Consider the following 23,752-nt stretch of genomic DNA (forward strand, 5'->3'; position numbering starts at 1 on the left):
TACGTGTGCTGATCTTAACAGATACAGTAGGGCTTGCCTATGGCTGTGGGGCACTGAACACAGGCAAGCTAAGTCTTATATTCTGTGTGAGGAGAGGTTTTAAACCATCCAAAGTATATAGTGAAAGGCTTTGGGTAAATGACAAAAGATGACTCTGAAGTGATGAGATAAAGATATAATAATATCTCTATGTGATATTACATGATAGAGAATAAGCAAGTCAGAGTCAGCAGGTCTGGAGAGAGAGACTAGTAAGGGTTCTGAGAGTCGAAATAGAGAGGAGGGTATGTTTTATGACTCAGCTGTGAATGAGCCTGAGAAGTAAGGGAAACATAGTCTGATCCTTTCCATCATTGAAGCAAATCTTAGAAAAACTTCAGTGTAATATAGGTTGTTCAAAATTGTAATGACATTTCCACTGAATGCTATTCTAGATTGTTCAGGTACTTGGAGTGTACCACAGCTGTGTCAGGAATACACAACCTCCTGTGTTAAACCTGACATTTCCCTAAGGTCAGATGGCAAGGGCCTTGCCACCCTCTCAGTGGGTTGGATAGAATAGTAATTGTTTGAACAGAGAATAAATGTGCCTAGAGAAAAGCAGTTGGAAATGAGTCTTGGGGGTGGAAAGTTTCATCACTGTAAAGAAGCCTAAGTACTGCTTCTCCAGCTTTCAGCATGGGCAGGTAGTTTAGGTATTCAGGAAGGAGAGTCAGGCACGACTCCTCCGCCTCCATGAATGTCTTCTAAAATTGAGAGCCCAGTGGAGACTGTAGAAAGAAATCAGTTGTCTTGAGAGTCAGTGTGTCCAGAGAGGTAGAGCATGTTATTGATGAATAAACTGGTTAGGGTTGCTATCAGAAAGTGAGCCTTTTGGGTGAGTTGATCTACTCGAGTTCCCTGATATCTTACTTGAAACCCTTCAGTGTGTTCTGGAATTCCAAAATACTTTGGATTTTAGAAAGGATGAATATTGCATATTATATAATATTCCAGCAGAATATGTGATAATAGGCTGTAATCCAATTTACTAATATTTATGCAACAAAATGATGAATATTAACACTTGTGGGATTAAAAATCCCCTACAAATCATTCCACATCAGTTCACTTTGCCACGAAATGATTTATAAGAACATCTTTCTGTTTTCAGAGTTTCATAGATTTTGACATTGTGGATAAGGCACTATGGGCCATTCCTATTGGGAGAGCATCTGTCCATGTTGAGGGGTAGGGGTCTGATATGCAGTCTGTTTTCAGAGACCAAGATTACATCTACTGCAAAGTTTGGACTTACCAGGAGCTACGTTGGAAGAGCTAGTATCTCCTTATATAACTGACCAAGTTCTAATTTACCTCTCTATCCACATTCTTGAATTTAAAATTTTTATTCATCTGGTTTTTGTCTGGGCTGTGTCTTCAAGGAACTTTCGATGCCTGAGAGTTATATTTTATAAGAATGTTAACACTGAGAATGTCTTTCTACTTCACACATGAATAACAGCTCGGTTGAGTATAAAACAGTTTCTCTTAAAACACTGTAGCCATTTCTCTGTTGCCTAACAATGTATATTTATTTATTTGTATATATTATTGTATATTTCTGTATTTATTTGTAGTTAACTTCTTTGCCTAAATGATTGTTGGATTTTTAAAATTATAATTAAAAAAATTTCCCAGAATATGTCTACTTACTAACTTTGCTTGGAGTATGATGAGTTCTTTAGATATGTATACATTTCGGCTAAATAGGTTTTTTTCCTTGATTTATTGCATTTGTACTAATTGTTGTGATTTATTCTTAGGGTGTACCTAAGTTTTGTACATGGAGTTTTGTTCTCCATCCTCCATATCTAGTATGCCTGCATTGTTTGCAGTTATTTATCCCTGTTTTTCATTTTGTGGAATAATTTTTCAACTTTGTGCTTTCTATCACAAATGCATTTTTTCCAGAGCAAGTTCCACACTAATGTACATTTAACTCTCAGTGCCTTGTTGATTTTCTTACCTTGTATTTTCATTTTCATTTCAGGTTTTTGTTTTTTCTGTTGCTTCTCCTTTAATCCTATTATTTTTTTCATTTCATCTCAACATATTCTTACCTATGACTTTCAGGTGTTATATCCTATTGTCAAAAGTTTTCTAGAATGTTATCTTGGTTTCTGTAGTAAATTATTTTCAGAAGTCTGCCTGTCCCCTGAATCTTTAAGATAATTTTTTTGTTGTTGAAGTTAAAAAAATAAATTCCATGTTGTTATTGTTTTTTTTTTTAGTTTCTACTACTAGATCTGCTCTTTGGATCGAGATGTCAGTCAGAGCTCTTTCTCAGATTTATAGCAGTAAGGCCAGTTGATGTATGTAGCCCAGTTCTGTGTCAATCAGGTATTTATATGGGCAGCCCTGCTGTATGTAACTGTGATTGTATCCCATCCCAGTGCGTATTTCTCTGATGCTTTGAGAAAACAGGGTATGCAGAAACTACAGCCTTTCACTTGCACTGTTACAGGGCTCTTCCTATCTTGCTTTGCTTGCAGAAGTTCATTTGGGAGAAACATTATTTTAGAGCAATGAGCCATTTTTAGGCCCCTCTAAAAATGGGGTGAGGATGGAGGTATAGTGGGGGTTAAGGATATGTGGGTAGCTCAGTAGGACTTTACTGCTTCAAAAATCAGCAATTTTGTCTAGAGTTAGTTGTCCATTTCTTTAGTTTATATGATGGTCTGTGAGTAAAGGGATACTTTTCAATTTTCTTTCTGGTAGGAGGGAGTTTATGTTTCATGAGGAAAAAAGGGGTTATGCAATAATTGTTTCATTTTTGTCTCAGTGTTTCTCAAACTTTAGTCATTTATAAGCCCCCTTTAAAGGACTGATTTCTCATGGGTCCCCAACATTGACTTAAAAGAATTTTTATGATAATGTTTCTCAAATGTATAAGCCTAAAACTTGGGATAAGCTTGTATTGTAATAACTCTTACATCGCTGTAAAATCAAAATAAATTAGCAAATTATATACAGGCCTTTCTCAGAAAAAACAATACATTAAAATTAATTTAATGTGATTTATACTTTTTTGCTGAAACTAAACTGTTTCTGGCAAAATAAACACATACTAACTTCTAAGGTACAGATTCTACTTTTTAAAAAATTTATTTATCTTATTTTGTTTTTGGCTGTGTTGGGCCTTAGTGTGGCACGTGGGATCTTCCGTTGTGGCATGTGGGCTCCTCTCTAGTTGTGGTGCGTGGGCTTCTCTCTAGTTGCAGCGTGTAGGCTCCTCTCTAGTTGAGGCATGCTTAGTTGCCCTGCGGCATGTGGGATCTTAGTTCCCCCACCAGGGATCGAACCCACGTCCCTTGCATTGGAAGGTGGATTCCCAACCACTGGACCACCAGGGAAGTCCTCAGGGACAGATTCTATTCATGTCAGTACATCTGTACTGCTGTTTGCCATATAATAACAGTAGGCAAAATTTTAAAAAAGTTTTATTATGTTATCTATTCTTGGGCTTTTTTTAAAAAATTGAAGTATACTTGATTTACAGTGTTGTGTTAGTTTCAGGTGTACAGCAAAGTGATTGTTATATATATATTTATATTTATGTATTTATATATATGTGTGTATATATATATTCTTTTTCAGATTCTTTTCCATTATAGATTATTACAAGATATTGAATATAGTTCCCTGTGCTATACAGTAGGTCCTTGTTGTTTATCTATTTTATATACTTTATATATAGTAGTGTTTATCTGTTAATTCCAAACTCCCAATTTATCCCTCCCCTGCCTTTCCCTTTGGTAACCATAAGTTTGTTTTCTATGTCTGTGAGTCTATTTCTGTTTTGTAAATAAGTTCATTTGTATCACTTTTTTAGATTCCACATGTAAATGATGTCATATGATATTTGTCTTTCTCTGACTTACTTCACTTAATGATAATCTCTAGGTCCATCCATGTTGCTGCAAATGTCATTATTTCATTCCTTTTTTTATGGCTGAGTAATATACCATTGTATATATAAACCACATCTTCTTTATCTGTTCATCTGTCGACAGGCATTTAGGTTGCTTCCCTTTCTTGGCTATTGTAAATAGTGCTGCTGTGAACATTGGGGTGCATGTATCTTTTCAAATTAGAGTTTTAGTCTTTTCTGGATATATGCTGAGGAATGGGATTGCTGGGTCTTATGTTAACTCTATTTTTAGTTTTTTAAGGAACCTCCATACTGGTCTCCATTGTGGCTACACCATTTACATTCCCATCAACAGTGTACGAGGGTTCCCTTTTCTCCACACCCTCTCTAGCATTTAATATTTGCAGGCTTTTTGATGATGGCCATTCTGAGTTGAGTTGATACCTCATTGTAGTTTTGATTTGCATTTCGCTAGTAATTAGTGATGTTTAGCATCTTTTCATTTGCCTGTTGGCCACCACCTGTATGTTTTCTTTGGAGAAATGTCTATTTAGGTCTTCTGTTGGGCATTGTGTTTTGTCTTTTCCTTTTTATTTAAGAAAAAAGTGAAAGTAAATGAAGGCAATACTAATATTCAGAATTTGGGTAGTAAATGTACTTTGGTTTAAAATAACGAATAATTCAACAGGACCTGTATACACAAATAATCTGACTCGTTGAATTTATTTCCTTCAGCTAAATAAAGTAGTTGAGTTACTAGAAGATAGTAAAGACTTTATCCTCTGTCTGTGTCTTAGGAATAAGTAAGCCCTGAGATAGAGGGATCAGTGAGAAGCTAGTTTTGTTCTAATGGACCAGAGTATGTGCGTGTGTGCACATGTGCATGTACGTGTGTGTGTGTCCTGTTCACAGCATGGGACTTCTGTTCTTGGTATTATAGCTGTTCATTAGGATGATATTGTAATGTCCCTACCTTTAATGGGAAAGATGGGAACCCAAGCAGCCAAGCCATGATGCAGGAGGGGAAATGTGTCTGGAGCCATAATGATCTACTATTCTGAGACCCAGAGTGGGGTTTGTATGATGGGTCAATTGGTGATATTTCTATATTTTCCTTTTGTCCGTATACCCTATATATGGAACCTCCCTTTCATTTTAAGTGCCCAGTGTAAGAACCCTTAAATTTAACCATGTGAGTAGGCTGTAGAGAACCAAAACAGTTGCAAAAATACTGAAGTTAGCCCACAGAAGTCATTCAGCAACATATAGTACCAGGAGTGGGATGGATTATTATAGAATTGTTGCATTCTAGGGTCTTTAAGACTTCTCTTGTCAGTGTTATTGTACTTGTAGTGACTTTGAGGTAATTTAAAACCTCAATTCTCTAGTTTCAGAAATACTGAAATTGTTTCAACCTGCTTCAGTACAAATTCCTTCTGGACTCCAGCATTGAACTTATTCATTTATTCAGTCAATATTTATTTAGTTCCTACAATGGCTAGGCTGGGTATGGCTTCCAAATGTTGGGGATGTGACAGGGGACAAAACAAAATGCTGTCCCTAATGGAGTTTATAGTCTAGGTAATAAACAGAGAGAAAAATATGTATAATATAATTTTAGACAATGATAAGTGGTATGAAGCAAATAACACAGGATGAGAGATAAAGACATGGGTAGTGGTGGTTGTGGTTAAGGGAGGTCTTTTTGAGAAGATTGTCAGTCTTAGTTTTTGGGAAAAGTGTGAAAGTTCAAGGTTTTCAGTAGTCACAGAAAGAATGGAGGTGTTGTATCAGGACCTGCTAGGCATTTAAGATGGGAAATATCTGCAGTCATTTTCATGGCCTGAGTTTCGTATCTTCTGTGTGTGTGTCCTTAATTAATTGGTGAAAAATTTAAACGATGATGAGTGATCACATGCTGTGATAATAGCAGAGTTAATATTGGAACCCAGAGCTTCTGAATTCCTGTGTGCTGTATTGAACCATGCTTTCTCCTCTTTCTTTTCACTTTCTCATTAAGCCCATTAAAGCAGTTAGTGTCTTTTCTTCCTTCAGGTTAGATTTTCTCATCTCCTAACTTCTTTGATCTTTCCCCTGGACCATTGCAGAGTGGATGTGGTGCGGTGAAATATGCTGGACTTGAAGAGCTCACACCTTTCAGTGTGTTCCTGTGAAGAACTCTTGGCTAGGAAGAAAGCTTTTCATGGAGATAAGGGTAGGGCAGATGTTTTTGTCCTACAGTTAGGAGATGTTTTACTTCCATTCCTACCAGAAGGTAGCTCAGAGTTATGAAGTTAGTTTCAATTTTCAAAAAAAAGTCTGCCCACAACTCAAATATTTTATGAGCTTTAAGGATACTGTCACATAAAATAGAAGTTTCTACAAAATTGCACTTTATAGTGGTGATATAACTTATGATATGGGATTTTTGAGATTCATGGTTTTGAATTTTTGTACTGTGCAGCAGGAGCACATGAATCCTAGCAGGCAGTTCTCATTTCTCTCTAGAACTCCCCCTTTAAATCTCAGCACTGCCTTTTCAATACTGATTACCAGACATCAATCTCTTCTATTGCTTTCTAGTTTGGTCATCACCAGTTGCTCTCATGGTTATGAATTTTCTGTTTCCCAGGATTTCTAGAAAATATCCCATAAATGGACAGGCTCTTCTGGGTGTTTGTGTGCTCTCACAATTGCTCCCTTTTCCCTTTTAGAGAGAAGAGGGGAAAATTAAGTAGTAGAGTGGAATTAGAAAGTTTTCCTCTGGTCTTATATTCATCTATTTTCAGGAAAGCTTTTAAGGTGTGTTTATTAAAGAGAAATATAATACTTGTTTACAGAGATAAAATGCAAACTAAGTAGTTCTTAAAGTCCATTAATGGAAATGATGTATCTCAGTATTAGATCCTTTTGTGATGTGACTGGGGGTGGGGGCAGGTAAAAATTGGAAATCTGAGTCAAAGTTTAGAATATGAATATTTTTCTCAAAATTATCCTGGAATCTTAGGTTTCTGTTTCTGGTAATGATGGTGCAGCTTATATCAGACTAATTCTCCTGCAGTAACAATGATAAACTCTGTACAAAATATGAAAAACAACTATTTGAAGGCATGGGGGAGCAGGTAAACACAGGAAGAAACACAGACAAAATCCAAACTCATAGTTGAAGATTTTTGTTAATTCTCTTTTTGTAGCTGATAGACCACCTAGACAAAAAATAAGTAAGAATACAGAAGATCTGAAAAACATTATTAACCAACATGACCTCATTGACATAGGATACTGCACCCAACAATAGAAGAATATTTATTCTTCTCAAATGCACATGGAACAGTCATCAGGATTAACCATGTGCTGGACCATAAAATAAGTCTCAATAAATTTCAAAAGATTTAAACTTTACAGAGTATGTTTTCTCAGCATGACAGATTAAATTAGAAATCAATAGCAATAAGGTATCTGGGAAATCCCCCATTGTTTTAAAATTAAATAACACTCTTCTAAGTAACCCATAAATCAAAGAATAAATCACAGGAGGAATTAGAAAACATTTTTAAATGAACAATTATGAAAATATATCAGAATTTGTGGATTGTGGCTAAAAATTGCCTAAAGGGAAATTTATGGCTTTAAATGTTTATATTAGAGAAGAAAAGTTTCTATCTTATTAAGCTACAAAAGAAGAGAAAGTGAAACCTGAAGTAAGTAGAAATAAAAAAATAAAGAATAAAATAAAATTAATGAAATCAAAAGTTGTTTCTTTGAAAAGATTATTTAAATAGATATACCTATAGCAAAAGCCATCAAGAAAAAAAAGAGGAAAAACACAAATTTATCAATATCAAGAATGAAAGAGCAGGCTATCACTGCAGATATTTTAGGCATCGAAAGGATACTAAAAGAGTATAATAAATAATTCATTCTAGGGGAGGACAGTCTCCTGTAGCTTTCTGAGAATGATGCATAGCAGGTAATATATTTTTGAAAACTTACATAGTATTTGAAAGTGTCTTATTCATTATCATCCTTGATACTTTGGTTGGGTATAGAATTCCTTAACTGAGCACAATTTCATGTCATATTGAAAGGTATCGCTCCATTGTCTTCTATCGATAGCTTCTATTGCTGTTGAAAAGTCTGGTAGTGTTCTGTTTTTTCCCCCATTAGGTTGATTTATTAGTTTATTTATTATTTTAAATTTCTTAAAAATTTTTTTAATGATAGTTATTGTTTTCTTTCTAATTTTACAAGCAACACATACTCATTGCAGACAACTAGAAATACATAAAAGTATCCAGTAAAAATGAACAATCACCCATAATCCCCATCCCCTAGTGAAAACCATCATTAGCATTTTGAAGCATTTTCTCCAAGTGTCTACATATTGTTTTTTCAGCTGAGGTATAATTGGCCTGCATACTATGTTAATTCCAGGTGCATAACACAGTGATTCAATATGGCTGTAGATTACAAAATGATCATCTTGATATGTCTAGTTACCATCTGTCACCATACAAGTATATTAAAATATCATAGACCAAATTCCCGATGCTGTAGATTTCATCCCTATGACTCATTTATTTTGTAACTGGAAGTGTGTACCTCTTAATCTCCTTCAACTATTTCACTCATCCTCACCCCTTTCCCCTCTGGTAACTACCTGTTTGTTATCTGTATCTATGAGTCTGTTTTGTTATTTTTGTTCAATTTTTGATTCCACATGTAAATGAAATCATATGGTATTTGTCTTTATCTGACTTACTTCACTTATCAAAATACCCTCTAGGTCCATCCATGTTGTCACAAATGGCAAGATTTCATTCTTTTTTATGGCTGAGTAATATTCTATTATACACACACACACACACACACACACACACACACACACACACACACACACACACATATAAGTCATATCTTTATCCATTTATTGATGAACACTTAGGCTGCTTCCATATCTTGGCTGTTGTAAATAATGCTGCACTGAATATAGAGATGCATATATCTTTTCAAATTAGTGTTTTTGTTTTCCTCAGAAAAATACCCAGAGCAAAATTTGCTGGATCATATGTTAGTTCTATTTTTGTTTTTTTGAAGACCCTCCATTACTGTTTTCCATAGTGGTGGCATCAATTGACATTCCCATCAACAGTATGATAGGGCTCTCTTTTCTCCACATTCTCACCAACACTTGATATTTGTTGTCTTTTGATAATAGCCATTCACCATTCTGACAGGTGTGAGGGGATATCTCATCATGGTCTTGATTTGCATTTCCCGGATGATTAGTGATGTTGAGCATCTTTTCACATGTCTATTGGTTATATGTATGTCTTCTTTGGAAGAATGTCTATTCAGGTTCTCTGCCCATTTTTAAAATGGGTGTTTGTTTTTTTGACATTGAATTGTATGAGTTCTTTACATATTTTAGATAGTAACTCCTTATCAGATATATAGTTTGTCAATATCTTGTCCCATTCAGTTGGCAGCCTTTTCATTTTGTTGATAGTTTCCCTCACTGTGAAAAGATTTTTAGTTTGATATAGTCCTATCTTTTTCTTTCTTCTTTTGTTTACCTTGCCTGAGGAAACATATCCCCCCCAAAAAAATTACTAAGGCCAATGTCAAAGAGTGTATTGCCTATGGTTTCTTCTAGGAATTTTATGGTTTTATGTTTTAAATTTAAGTGTTTAATCCATTTTGAGAGTTTTTTTTTAATATGGTGTGAGAAAATAGTCCAGTTTGATTCTTTTTCACGTAGCTGTCCAGTTTTCCCAGCACCATTTATTGAAGAGACTGACTTTTCCCCATTGTATATTCTTCCTTTCATGTACATTTAATCGACCATATAAATGTGGGTTTATTTCTGGGTTCTCTAGTCTGGTCCATTGATCTGTGTGTCTGTTTTTTTGCCAGTACCATACCATTTTGATTAATGTAGCTTAGTGATATAGTTTGAAATTAGTGAATACTTCCAACTTTGTTCTTATTTCTCAAGATTGTTTTAGCTATTCAGGATATTTTGTTTTTCCATACAAGTTTTAGAATTATTTGTTCTAGTTATGGTATATAATTTTGAAAAGTGCCATTAGTATTTTGATAAAAAATGCATTGAATCTGTAGATTGCCTTGGGTAGTACAGTCATTTTAGCAGTATTAACTCTTCCAATCAATGAGTGTGGTATATTTTTCCGTTTGTTTGTGTCATCTTCAATTTCTCTATCAATGTCTTATAATTTTCTGAGTACAGGTCTTTTGCCTCCTTGGTTAGATTTATTCCAAGGTATTTTATTCTTTTGGATAAAACTATAAATGGTATTTTTTTCTTAATTTCTTTTTCTGATAGTTCATTGTTAGAAATGCAACAGATTTTTATGTATTAGTTATGTATCTTGCAACTTTACTGAATTCATTGGTTAATTCTAATAGTTTTTTGGTCTTGTCTTTAGGATTTTCTATATAAAGTTTCATGTCATCTGCAAACAGTGACAGTTTTACTTCTTCCTTTCCAATTTGGATGTCTTTTATTTCTTTTCTTATCTGATTGCTGTGGCTAGGACATCCAATACTATACTGAATAAAAGTGGCAAGAATGGGCACTCTTGTCTTGTTCCTGATATTAGAGGAAATGCTTTAAGCCCTTCACCATTGAGTATGATATTAGCTGTGGGTTTGTCATATGTGGCCTTTATTATGTTGAGGTATGTTCTCTCTATACCCACTTTGCTGAGAGTTTTTATCATAAACATATGTTGAATTTTGTCAGAAGCTTTTTCTGTATCTACTGAGATGATCAGATGATTTTTTTCAGTTAATGTGGTGTATTAATTGATTGATTTGCAGATTTTGAACCACCTTGCATCTCTGGGATAAATCCCGCTTGATCATGGTGTTTGATACTTTTAGTGTATGGTTGAATTCGGTTTGCTAATCTTTTGTTGAGGATTTTTGCATCTATATTCATCAGGGATATTGGCCTGTAATTTTCTTTTTTTGTTGTATCTTTGTCTGGTTTTGGTATCACAGTAATGCTGGCCTCATAAAATGAGTTCAGAAGTGTTCCTTCCTCTGTAATTTTTTGGACTAGTTTGAGCGCATAGGGGTTAACTCTTCTCTAAATGTTAGAATTCACCTGTGAAGCCATCTTGTTCTGGACTTTTGTTTGTTGAGAGTGATTTTATTATTGACTCAGTTTTATTACTGGTAATTGGTCTGTACATATTTTTGATTTCTTCCTGGTTCAGTCTTGGGAGATTGTACATTTCTAGGAATTTGTGTGTATCTTCTAGGTTGTCCATTTTATGGGAGTATATTTATTCTTAGTAATTTCTTATGATCCTTTGTGTTTCTATGGTGTTGGTTGTAACCTCTCCTTTTTCATTTCTAATTTTATTGATTTGGGGCCTCTCTTTTTTTTCATGATGAGTTTGGGTAAAGGTTTATCAATTTTGTTTATCTTTTCAAAGAACCAGCTCTTAGTGTCATTGATATTTCCTGTTTTTTTAGTCTCTATTTCATTTATTTCTGCTCTGATCTTTATTATTTTTTCTTCTACTAACCTTGGGTTTTGTTTGTTCTTTTTCTAGCTCCTTTCTAGCTCTACATGTAAGATTAGGTTGTATATTTGAGATTTTTCTTGTTTCCTGAGATAGGCTTTTATTGCTATAAACTTTCCTCTTAGAACTGCTTTTGCGGTAACCTGTAGATTTTGGATCATTGTATTTTGGTTTTCATTTGTCTCCAGGTATTTTTTGATTTCCTATTTGATTTCTTCAGTGATACTTTTGTTGTTTAGTAGCATATTGTTTAGTTTCTGCATGTTTGTGTTTTTTTACAGTTTTTTTTCTTGTAGTTGATTTCCAATCTCATAGTGTGGTTGGAGAAGATGCTTGATATGATTTCAGTTTCCTTAAATTTACCAAGGCTTGTTTTGTGATCTAGCACGTGATCTATCTTGGTGAATTTCCATATGCACTTGGAAAGAATGTGTATTCTGATGCTTTTGGATGAAATATTCTATATGTATCTATTAAGTCCATCTAGTCTAATGTGTCATTTAAAGCTGGTGTTCCCTTATTGATTTTCTGTCTGGGTGATCTATCCATTGATAAGTGGAGTCTTTTTTCTTTTTAAGTGGAGTCTTAAAGTCCCCTACTATTATTGTGTTACTGTCAGTTTCTCCCTTTATGTCTATTAATATTTGCTGTAGGTAAATAGGTGCTTCTATGTTGGATGCATATATATTACAATTGTTAGCTCTTCTTTGTGGATTGATCCTTTGATCATTATGTAATGTCCTTCTTTGTCTCTTGTTACAGTCTTTGTTTTAAAGTCTATTTTGTCTAATATAAGTAATGCTATCCCAGCTTTCTGTTTCCATTTGCACGGAATATCTTTTTTCATCCCCTCACTTTCAGTCTGTATGTTTCTTTAGATCTGAAGTGGGTCTCCTGTAGGCAGCATATATATGTGTCTTGTTTTTGTATCCAGTCATCTGCTCTTTGTGTTTTGATTGGAGCATGTAGTCCATTTACATTTAAATTAAGTATTTTTAACTATGTACTTAATGCCATTTTGTTGTTTTCTGGTTGTTTTCATAGTTATTTTTGTTCCTTTCTTCTTCTTTTTCATCCTTCCCTTGTAGTTTGATGACCATCTTTAGTCTTAGATTTGGATTCCTTTATTCTTTTTGTCTGTGTATTTTTATAGATTTTTGGTTTGTGGTTATCATGAGGTTTATATATGCCAGCCTATTTATATATATGATTATTTTTAGTTGATGATTTCTTAAGTTTGAATAATTCTAACAACTCTGCATTTTCACTACCCCCCATGTTTAATGTTTTTGACCTCATACTTTACACATTTTTGTTTTGTGTATCCCTTACCTACTTATTGTGAATAGATGATTTTACTACTTTTAACCTTCCTACTAGCTTTATAAGTGGTTGATTTACTACCTTTACTGAATATTTGCCTTTACCAATAAGTTTTTTTTTAAGTAATTTTCATATTTCTGGTTCTGGCTTTTTCTTTTCTATTTAGAGAATTCTCTTTAACACTTCTTGTAAAGTCTCTTTAGTGGTGCTGAACTCTTTTAGCTTTTGCTTGTCTGTAAAACTCTTTCTCTTTCTTTCAAATCTGAATGATAGCCTTGCTCGGTAAGATATTCTTGGTTGTAGATGTTTTCCTTTCATTACTTTAAATATATCATGCCACTCTTTCCTGGCCTGCAAATTTTCTGGTGAAAAGTTAGCTAACAGTCTAGTGTGAGTTCCCTTGTATGTAACTAGTTGCTTTCCCTTGCTTCTTTTAAGATTCTCTCTTTATCTTTAATTTTTGCCATTGTAGTTACACTGTTTCTTGGTTTAGACCTCTTTGGGTTGATCTATTTGGGACTCTCTGTGCTTCCTGGACCTCAATATCTGTTTCCTTTCCCAGGTTAGGGAAGTTTTCAATTATTATGTCTTCAAATATCTTCTCTGCCCTTTTCTCTCTCCCACTTCTGGGACCCCTATAATGTGAATGTTAGTACGCTTGATGTTGTCCGAAAGGTCTCTCAAGGTGTTCTTATTTCAAAAATTATTTTTTCTTGTTTATGTTCAGTTTGAGTGATTTCCACTACTCTGTTTTTCAGTTTGTGAATCCATTCCTTTGTGTCATGTAATCTACCACTGATTCTTTTTATTTTTTATTTTTTTGCTGTATGTGGGCCTCTCACTGTTGTGGTCTCTCCCGTTGCGGAGCACAGGCTCCGGACGCGCAGGCCCAGTGGCCATGGCCCACGGGCCCAGCCGCTCTGTGGCATGCGAGATCCTCCTGGACCGGGTCACGAACCCGCGTCCCCTGCATCAGCAGGCGGATTCTCAACCACTGCGCCACCAGGGAAGCACTGTCATGGACTTTTGATGACTTAAAATTGCGTTCTCCATCTAAGTCATTTGGAGCTCTTACAGTACTCAGCCAGCCAGTTAGCAATTGTTTTTTAATCACTGATATTGTGCCAGGCTCTGAAAATACCAAAGTAGACAGGAAAGAAAGAGCCCCTTTCCTATAGGAACTGGTGTTCTAGTTTGAGAATTAGACAATAAATGCCCAAACCAAAAAAGTATATAAGAAGCTTTTTAGTTTATCATTTTATAATATATAAGTATCATCTCATGCACCTTAAACTTACACAATGTTTTATGTCAGTTGTATCTCGTTAAAGCTGGGAATTATATACACACACATATATTATATTTATATATTTATATAATATATACATATATATATACAGACATATGCAGAAAAGTTAGGTTCCCAATATAGTAGTCGTTACAGCAAAACTACGGGCCAGAGATCTTAGTGGGGCAGCAAAAACAGCTCAAAAAGAGGAAGAGCAGAAGGAGGTAAATACAGAAGGTGGATACTGCAAGCTGGGAGATCCAGCTGAAACGACAGATGCTGATTTCCTGTTTGATCACGCCAAATAAGTTTACCTTTTTTTTTCAAATCATGTGGCTGACACTTCTTGCTGAGAATAAGAGGAAAGATTGAATCTTTTCCCTATAATAAATTAATCTCTAGTAAAATATAAAATGAAGAACTTGAAAGTTCTTCCAGATAGCACGTAAATGTCTTTACAGGAAAGTGCTTTGCTATTAAATCAATCTGTACAGTTAGGCTGGTATGTCTCCTTTCTAAGTTGATTTTGTGGCTGAACTTTTATTATGTTTTGAAGGTGTTATGTAAGTAAGACAAATGAAAGGTAAGTTTGAATAAGGGTAGTATTTGGCATTATGTTCGTTTTATGCAGTTAGATATTTTTTCTACTTTGAAGTTCTATTCTCTTTGTTCTAACATTTATTTCCCATCTTAAAAATTTTATTAGGAAAGAGTTTTAAATAGTTTTTTTACCATGACATCTCAGCCAAGGCACTTGTATTGAGGCAGGTTTTCTAACTGTGGTCAGATGCAGTATTAAGTAGTTCTTCATAATAATAATGATATTTGGCTCTCCAGTTTATCTTTTCATATAATTTTAATGGATGTACTTCATGTTCACTCATCCCTTGTTTTCCTCATTTTTGTGCTATTTTTAACCACTCACTTCCCAGTGGAGCATGAAAAGAATTATCTTCTGAATCACTCATGTCACTCAGCAGCGTCAGTTATGATTTAGTCAACTGGAGAATGTCCATAGAGCCAACCTGAATCCTTTGGGCCAGTAATTCCACTTTGTTCTAAAGATGGCAAGGAAATTATATCTGACTGAAGTGTGGAGGAAGGCTCCAAGCAGGTGGGAATGCAAGGGCTGGTAGAATGGCATGGTAAAATGCATGCCCTCTGTAGAGCAGGGGAGCATGTGCTTTTCACGTACAAGATTTGGAGTCTGGCGTGGTTCACATGTGGTGTCTGCCACTCACCAGTTGAGTGACTTTGGCCAGATCCTCTCTGAACCTCAGTTTCTTCATCTGTAAAACAGAGACCTTAATGTATCTGCTGTATGATGACTCTGTATTCTTTAAATGAGACTATTTGTAAGACACTATATATATAGAATAGTACAAAGTAAGTGCTCCATATGTATAAAGACAAAAGTAGAGAGAGATAGATCCTGTCCTAATATTTTCTAGTTTCCACACTTGACAACGTTGAAAAAACTTCAAGGATATTGGCTAAATACTCAAAATGGAGTTCAAGGCAGATTGGGCAATACAGCCTAATTAGAAGAAAGATGGGAAGGTAGCAGACAGGGCTATTGAATAAGCAGCAGGTAGCGACTCTTTCATATTGTCTAAATTGGATCAGCCAATTTAAATATCAGAATATTTTCAGTACTCCTGTGTAAGGCAGGCATCTGTAATGGATCACTAGTATTTAAATTTTGTATTAATAAAGGAAAAATAAAATCAGAGTATTCCAGAGGAAAAAAGTTATTAATGGGTTGACATAAAAGAGATAAAATCTTATAGTGTATCAGATTCAACAGCTGTCTTTTTCACAAATCACTGAGAGGCCTTTTCTTCTGATTTGATGGACAGTTTTTCTTTTGCTTTCTCCATCTCAGTCTAGGGCAGCACTCAGTGGTGTTCAGTGAATATTCATGATGACTGATTTCTTCCCAGTGACAGCACTGCATGCAGACAGCGAGGTTCTCACTGTTCACTCAAGATATGTAGACCAGAATTAAAAAATCAGCCTGGTTAATTCACAAACTGAAAATTAATATGTTTACACAAAACACTGTATTTGGAATATCCAGATCTACAAATCATTTTTAAAAAATATTTCAAACATCGCAATCACACTTAAAAAAGGAATTTCCTGAATAATTAAAGTAGCTCACCTACCTTCCCTGAATGTTTGTTAGGAAATCAGCCTCATACATGAAAGGGCTCTGCATTTATTATTTCCTGATTTATGGGACAGTAGGAATCTTTAGATAAGGTTTCTCTTTGTTCACATGTTAGAAATGTACTCTGTATTAAGATTTGGTGGACCATTGCTGAAGGATCTGGAAGAACATCATGATGACAACACAACTGGCAAGATAGTTAAATCAACAGCTGATTATAAAATCCAACTACTTATTTGACATGCTACAGATTTTAAAATGCAGATAATGAAAAATTTTCATAATTCAATCATTTATATCTAAACTTGAAAACATTGCCTTGGATTCAGAATATTCCAGCTGAGTAGGAAATGTGAGTGATGGCAAAACCAGTGTGCATTGGTGAGTTGAGATGTAAATGCTCAGAGAATTTCAGATTTCTCAGTGAAAGGTGCTATTGCAAAACAAAGCAAAGAGGTATGAAGTCTACTGCTACCAGCATGCACGACCATTTATAGTTATTTTAAAAGCTTTCACAATGTCCTACCTACCATGGCTTTTTCATTTTAATTTGTGTGTGTGTGTGTTATGTGGTGTGTTTTGATGGGGTTAGGAAGAGGCTTTGTCAATAAGATCCTACTTCTTTACTTATAAACAAAACCACACTGGAGTACTATGGCTTAATTAGAAACCCGGGCCAGAGAGTATTAATTCAGGAATATATTTATTTTCAGCTCTACAGAGCTCATAGAAAGATCTTATTATTGGAGAAAACAGTGAAAAAAAAAGGAAAATTGTGACAGAAGTATCTAATAGACAATAGATACTGAGTAAGAAGAAAGTTTGGAGAAACCTCAAATCAAAAGTTGATTGTTGTTTGCAAAATATATCTTGAAAACAAATCTTGTTAATACTGGGTTTGGAGATTTCATAGTATTTCTGAGATAATAGGCTGAAATAAAATGTATTACCAGTCTCTGATTGAAATAGTGTAAGTTGCAGTTATTTTTATTTCTTAACAGTAACTTGCTATTACATCTTACAAGGAGAAAGGGAACCTACTGATTTAAATCTGATTTTGTAATAATAAATAGAAAATATTTCAAGCAATACAGAGAATAATGTAATGCCCATGTTTTGTAACATAAATTTAACACGTCTGATTTTCCTCAGATTGTTTAATTATCTTTAAAGAAATAAATTCTCTTAGCCATCTTTGTGCCCATGTCCATTCCTTTGTCTCATTCACCAGCCTGAAGTTGCTGTGCATCATTCACCCATGTTTTTATATTTATCTATTACCAATAGATAACTGTTTTTTGTTTATAAAGCTATATGTTAATGGTATCATATTAAATCGATCATTCTCCAGCTATTTTCACTCATTCTTATGTTTTCAAGCATTATATATATTGATATATGTGGCTCTAACTCATTTAAGTGTTGCATAATATCCTGTTGTATGAATAAACTATAATATGTTTGTGCATTTTTTATTGATAGGCAGTACAGTTTTTTCCTATGTTTTTGCTATTATAGACAATGCTGTAATATTGTAGTATACGTCTCCTCTCCTGTACTACAGTCCTTTAGGGTACACTTCTAGAAGTGTAACTCTTGTGTCCTAGGATATATGCATCTCCAGTTTTAGTAGATATTATTGTCCACTTGCATTTGAAAGAAGTAATAGCAATTTATACTCCCACCAGCAGGTCTGAGATACAGGGAGTTCTTTCCCCACATTTTGCCAACTTTCTTTCGGCTGGCATTTATTTTTTTAGCAACTACTTGTTGAGTTGGGATATTGCCATGGGAATTCTGTGTTTTAGCCCTGGTGATGTATAATAAAAAAGTCCTTTCTCTCATGAAGCTTTCATTCCAGTGGGGAAGAGACAGACACTATACAAACAAGTGTGTATTATAGCAGGGGGTGATAAGTGCCATGGAGAAATGTAATGCAGGGTGTGATGCAGGTTTCCTCTTCTGTGTATAGCTAGTTTCATTTTCAGTTTTTTCTTATTGGTTGGAAGAAGTTCTTTAGATATTTTGGATACTATTTCTTGACCAGTTATATGTGTTCTTTAAAAAATTGTTATTCCTTGCCTGGGCTCTATACCCAAAAGAGCTCTAGCAATTTATTTCTGAATAGGCGTAGAAATCCTTATAAGGCATACGTAAATGCAGGAAGCAGTGATTATGTTAAAAAAACTTCATATAGAACTAAGTTAATCACATAGATAATTTTGGGGGCAACACTTGTATTAGTAATGGAAAAACTTTTTTTGAAAAACAATATGGATTATTTTGAATATTTTCTCAATTCTGTACCTTTAAGTTTACTTGTGTATTCACATTCATAGAAATGGTCTATTTAGCCAGAGTTTTCTGGATCATCATGATCCAATAGAAATATAATGTGAGCCATAAATGGGAGCCACATATGTAATTTAAAAATTTCCAATAGCTACATTAAAAAAGGTAAAAAGAAACAGGTGAAACTTAATTTAATTATATTTTATTGAACTCAATATATTATTTCAACATATAATCAGTTTAAAAATTATTTATATTTTGTATTATTCAAAAATACGAAATCTTTGAAATTTGATGTAGATTTTACACTTACAGCACATCTCAGTTACAATTAACTATATTATTTTTTTACTTATTTTTATTGAGGTATAGTTGGTTTACAATGTTGTGTTAGTTTCAGGTGTATAGCAAAGTGATTCAGTTACACACACACACACACACACACACACACACACACACACACACACGTCTATTCTTTTTCACATTCTTTTCCCTTATGGATTATTACAAAATATTGAGTATAGTTCCCTGTGCTATACAGTAGGTCCTTGATGGTTGGATTGCTGAACATTTTAAGTGTTCAGTAACCATATGAAGTTGATGCCTACTGCACTGGACAGTGGAGCTCGGTATCATTTGACATGATAGGGTGCCTTCTATCCCACAATTGTCTGTGTGGTTGCATAGATCTAAAAGCACAGAGCTTAACGGGATTCCAAAGTAGCTGTGTTGATATTTTTTCCTTGTAAGAAGTGACATATACTGCTACTCCCAAAAAAAGGATTTGAAATCTGAACTGTTTTATACTGCTGGATAAATGTGGTGCTTGCCAAGAACACAAAAAATATGGTCTTTTTAAAAAAACATATTCTTATAATATCATTTGTATAGCAAAGAATAAAGTAAAAGTTGTCTCTAAGGACTCAAATAGACATTTTTCCAAAGAGTATATACAAATGGCCACTAAGCACATGGAAAGATGCCTAGCATCAATAATCCTTAAAGAAATGCAAATTAAACCACATTGAGATACCACTTCATACCCATTAGTATGGCTATTATCAAAAAACCAGAAAACGATGTGTTAGCGAGGGTGTGGAGAAAGGATGTGGGAATGTAAAACATTGCAGCTGCTATGGAAAACAGTATGGTGGTTCCTCAAAAATTAAAAATAGAATTACCGTAAGATCCAATAATTCCGCTTCAGGGTATAAGCCAAAAAGAATTGAAAGCAGGGTCTTGAAGAGATATTTGTATACCCATGTTCAAAGCAGTTTTACTTACAGTGACCAAAAGATGGAAGCAAGTCAAGTGTCCACCAATGAATGAATGAATAAACAAAGTATGACATATACATACAATGGAATATTATTCAGTCTTAAAAAGGAAGGAAACTGTGACACATGCTATGACATGGATGAACCTTGAGGACATTATACTAAGTGAAATAAGCCAGGTACAAAAGGCAAATACTGTATGATTCTGCTCATATGAGATACTTAGTCAAATTCATAGAGACAGAAGGTGGAGTGGTGGTTGCCAGGGGTGGAGGGAGGGGGAAATGGGTACATAGTTTCAGTTTTGTAAGATGAAACTGCTCTGTGAATGGATGGTGGAGATTGTTCCACAACAATGTGAATGTAATTAATGCCACTGAATTGTATACTTAAAAATGGTTAAAATGGTAAATTTTATGTCTATTTTGTCACAATTAAAAAATAATTTTTAAAAAGTACAAGGTTGGGCTTCCCTGGTGGCGCAGTGGTTGAGAGTCCGCCTGCTGATGCAGGGGACACGGGTTCGTGCCCCGGTCCGGGAAGATCCCACATGCTGTGGAGCGGCTGGGCCCGTGAGCCATGGCCGCTGAGTCTGCGCGTCCGCAGCCTGTGCTCCGCAACGGGAGAGGCCACAGCAGTGAGGGGCCCACGTACCGCAAAAAAAAAAAAAAAAAAAAAGGAAAAGGTTGTTTTGAAAAAGTCTGAATTATTATCTTTTGTCTCTTCTTTGTTTTTTTTCTCCATACTAACTCATTATCCTCATTTTCATAAGCCAGTTGGTCAATGTTATTTTATATGAGGAAGGGGTTACTCCTAGAAAATTCCAGGGTACACTTCAATAATTCATCTTGTATAAAGTCTATATGGAAAGGCCTTTGAAAACATGAACAGAAAGCTTTATGGTTTTTTAGCATATTTACTGAAATTACTTTTTACGTGACACCTGTAACTTATGGATGATTTAAAAAAATAAATTCTGCAGGTTTAAAAAGATTAGAAGTATCAACATGCAAACAACTGAATGTTTTCAATTCTCAATATTTTTAGGGCATACTTTTGATAACTTGGAGTAATTATCTGATTTTTCATAAGAACTGTGACTTTGTTTTCTAGCTTATATGTGCTTTGGCAACATAAAATCCATTTTCTTTTTTTTCAAAAAAATTAATGTTAGGTCTTGAATTTGCCTGAAAATTTCCCTTATCTCATGTAGACTTTGATTTCATTCTTGGTTCTTAATCTACTTGGTCAATTACATACTCAGGCAACTTTGAGATGTAGAGCCCTCTTATAAAACAGTCTGAAAAGGCCAGATTTTTGGTGTGCAGCTCAGAGAAGTTCCATAAAGTTTAAAGCAAGCATGAAAAGATTTTACATGTATAGGTATTCTCTGTTTTAAGCACATTTCAGTATAGCCTATAACATGAATAAGTACAAAACAAGTTAATTTTTTATCCTTCATGGTCCTTTAAAATATATCCACTGGTAGTGGTTTTTCTCTCCCCACAGAAGAAATCTGGGTGGGCCCCAGGACTTTTCTGGTGGCTTTAAGTAAAAGAAAGTCCTAGAGTCACATTAAGCTCTAGATAGTCTCAACTCAGAAAATACATACCCAGTGTCCAACAGTCCTCAAAACTCTTTAGCATGATTTAATATCAAAATTTTCTTCTCCCCCAGGAAGGACCTAACACAGCTGCTGAGGATAGAGGGCAAGAAACTTTTTGTTTTCTCATATACTGGTAACCAAAATTTCAGAAACGGAGACCTGATTGACATAAAAAGGTGTTTATTTGGGGTTTGTTAGGACTGTAGCCTGGGAGACAGATTCGAGAGGCTCTTGAGTTGTGTTCTGCTGAACTGAAAAATGGGGCAGGCTTATAAAGGCAAAAAGCTGCAAGGTTCCAGTTAGTTAAATGAGTTGTTTATTAAGGATTATAATTGGATCTGGCAAGAAGTAAAGGTGCTTGTTAAGTAAGGATTGGTTGAGGTCTGAAATATTTGCATAGTTACAAGGGGAGATGCTAAGAGGTTGCAGCTGGCAGGTGTTTTCTGAATATGGCTGGTGCTGTCCTTGGGTCTGGTACAGTTCAGTAAAGTTCAAGTTCTCATTGGTGCACAGACTGTCTGAGATCAGATCCTCAATGGCTACTCAACTCCATTTTTGTATGCCTGAACTGAGATTACTCCACTATAATTTCAGTTTGTCATCATTCCTTATCCATTTGCTAGTTTTGTAGTGTGGAAGGGAGGAGGAAGAAGGAGGATCTGGACGTTTTTACTTGAACAGGCAATGGCACAGAATGGTGGTGTGCTGTAGTGTAAAAGTGTAACAATTAGCTTTTTTGATTGTAATGTGTCTGACATTAAGCTTCTTTTTCTTTGACATCTTTATTGGAGTATAATTGCTTTACGGTGTTGTGTTAGTTTCTGCTGTGTAACAAAGTGAATCAGCTATATGCATACATATATCCCCATATCCCCTCCCTCTTGCGTCTCCCACCCACCCTCCTTATCCCACCCCTCTAGATGGTCACAAAGCACGGAGCTGATCTCCTTGTGCCATGCAGCTACTTCCCACTAGCTAGCTATTTTACATTTGGGAGTGTATATATGTCAGTGCTACTCTCTCACTTTGTCCCAGCTTACCCTTCCCCCTCCCCGTGACATTAAGCTTTTGATTGTGGATCCACTTCAAAGACATCCATCTCAAATAAACCCAATGCCAACTACACAGCTAGATACTTATAAGAGCTAGGTTGGCCCACCTATGTAGTTCCGCCTCTGGTTGACCTAGATAACTGACCATTTGGCTGCTTGCTTTTCCCTTCCCATGCTTTGATTCCTGCTTTTATGTTTTAAGCTTACCAATAAAGAGTTAACCTATGAAACCCTAGGCACCTCACCCTCAACCCCAATAAATCCAGAACCCAGGTCTGCACTCTCTCTCTTTATCAATCTCTATCCATGATGCCTGAGTCAAGCTGTGTACTCTCCAGGACCTGTGAGTAATAAACCTTGTTTTTTCAAAGTTCCCTAATGGCTGTTGCTGAGGTGCATCTTGCAGTCATAAGAACTACTAGGACCAGACCAGCTGCAACACTGGCTTCAGTGGGGGAAATGCCTGTGGCAGCTCTGCACAAGTAGTTCTGGCCCAGCTGAGTGCCCCAGGTATTTCTAGCTGATGGCATCACTGTTGATGGGCTGATACCCATCTAAAACGTGCTCTCTGGGCCTGGCAGACATATAAAGCTGCCCTTACCCTGCACACTTTTGTGGGCACTTCAAGCCTCCCTCATGGACTCCTCTGGCTCCGTATTGCTACTTCTCAGAGAGCCCCTTACTTCAGACCTTTGTTGATGTGTCATTGCTCCTTCTTTCTGGGTAGAAGTAAGATGGGTAGGACTTAAAACAAATTCAGACTGTTTCACCAGAATAGTCCACATCTGGTCCACAGGAACTCCTCCCACATTCTTGGACCTACTGTGGGAAGGCAGAGCTGTTTCTTTCTACATTAAGCAGCATATTTTCACTTGGCAGCAGCCAAAGTGTTGACCACCTTGTCACTCCTGCTCCACATATTTTCTGGCAGGAGTGCCACTGTGTTTCCCAACAAAACAACAAAGTGACAGTATTTTGTCATAGACAACAAGGACTGACGAGACCATGAACCATTTGTCGTATATAATTCATGGTAATTAACTCAATAAAGACATAGAAATAACTTTAAGATAATTTTTATGAGATTTTACCTTAACTATAAATATTCAGGACTCATTGTTTTCTTGGTATGGGTTGGTGGATTATAGATAAACTATAGAAAGGATGATCTCTATAAAACTAATCATATTAAGCTGATGTCCCACCATGGTTTTAGGTATGCCAGGATGTTGATCCCCTCATTTCTCACTGTGGCCTGGGGGGGGGGCCCTG

Source organism: Neophocaena asiaeorientalis, unplaced genomic scaffold, assembly GCF_003031525.2.
Source record: "Neophocaena asiaeorientalis asiaeorientalis breed wild unplaced genomic scaffold, Neophocaena_asiaeorientalis_V1.1 scaffold190, whole genome shotgun sequence".
In the NCBI taxonomy this organism is placed as follows: Eukaryota; Metazoa; Chordata; class Mammalia; order Artiodactyla; family Phocoenidae; genus Neophocaena; species Neophocaena asiaeorientalis.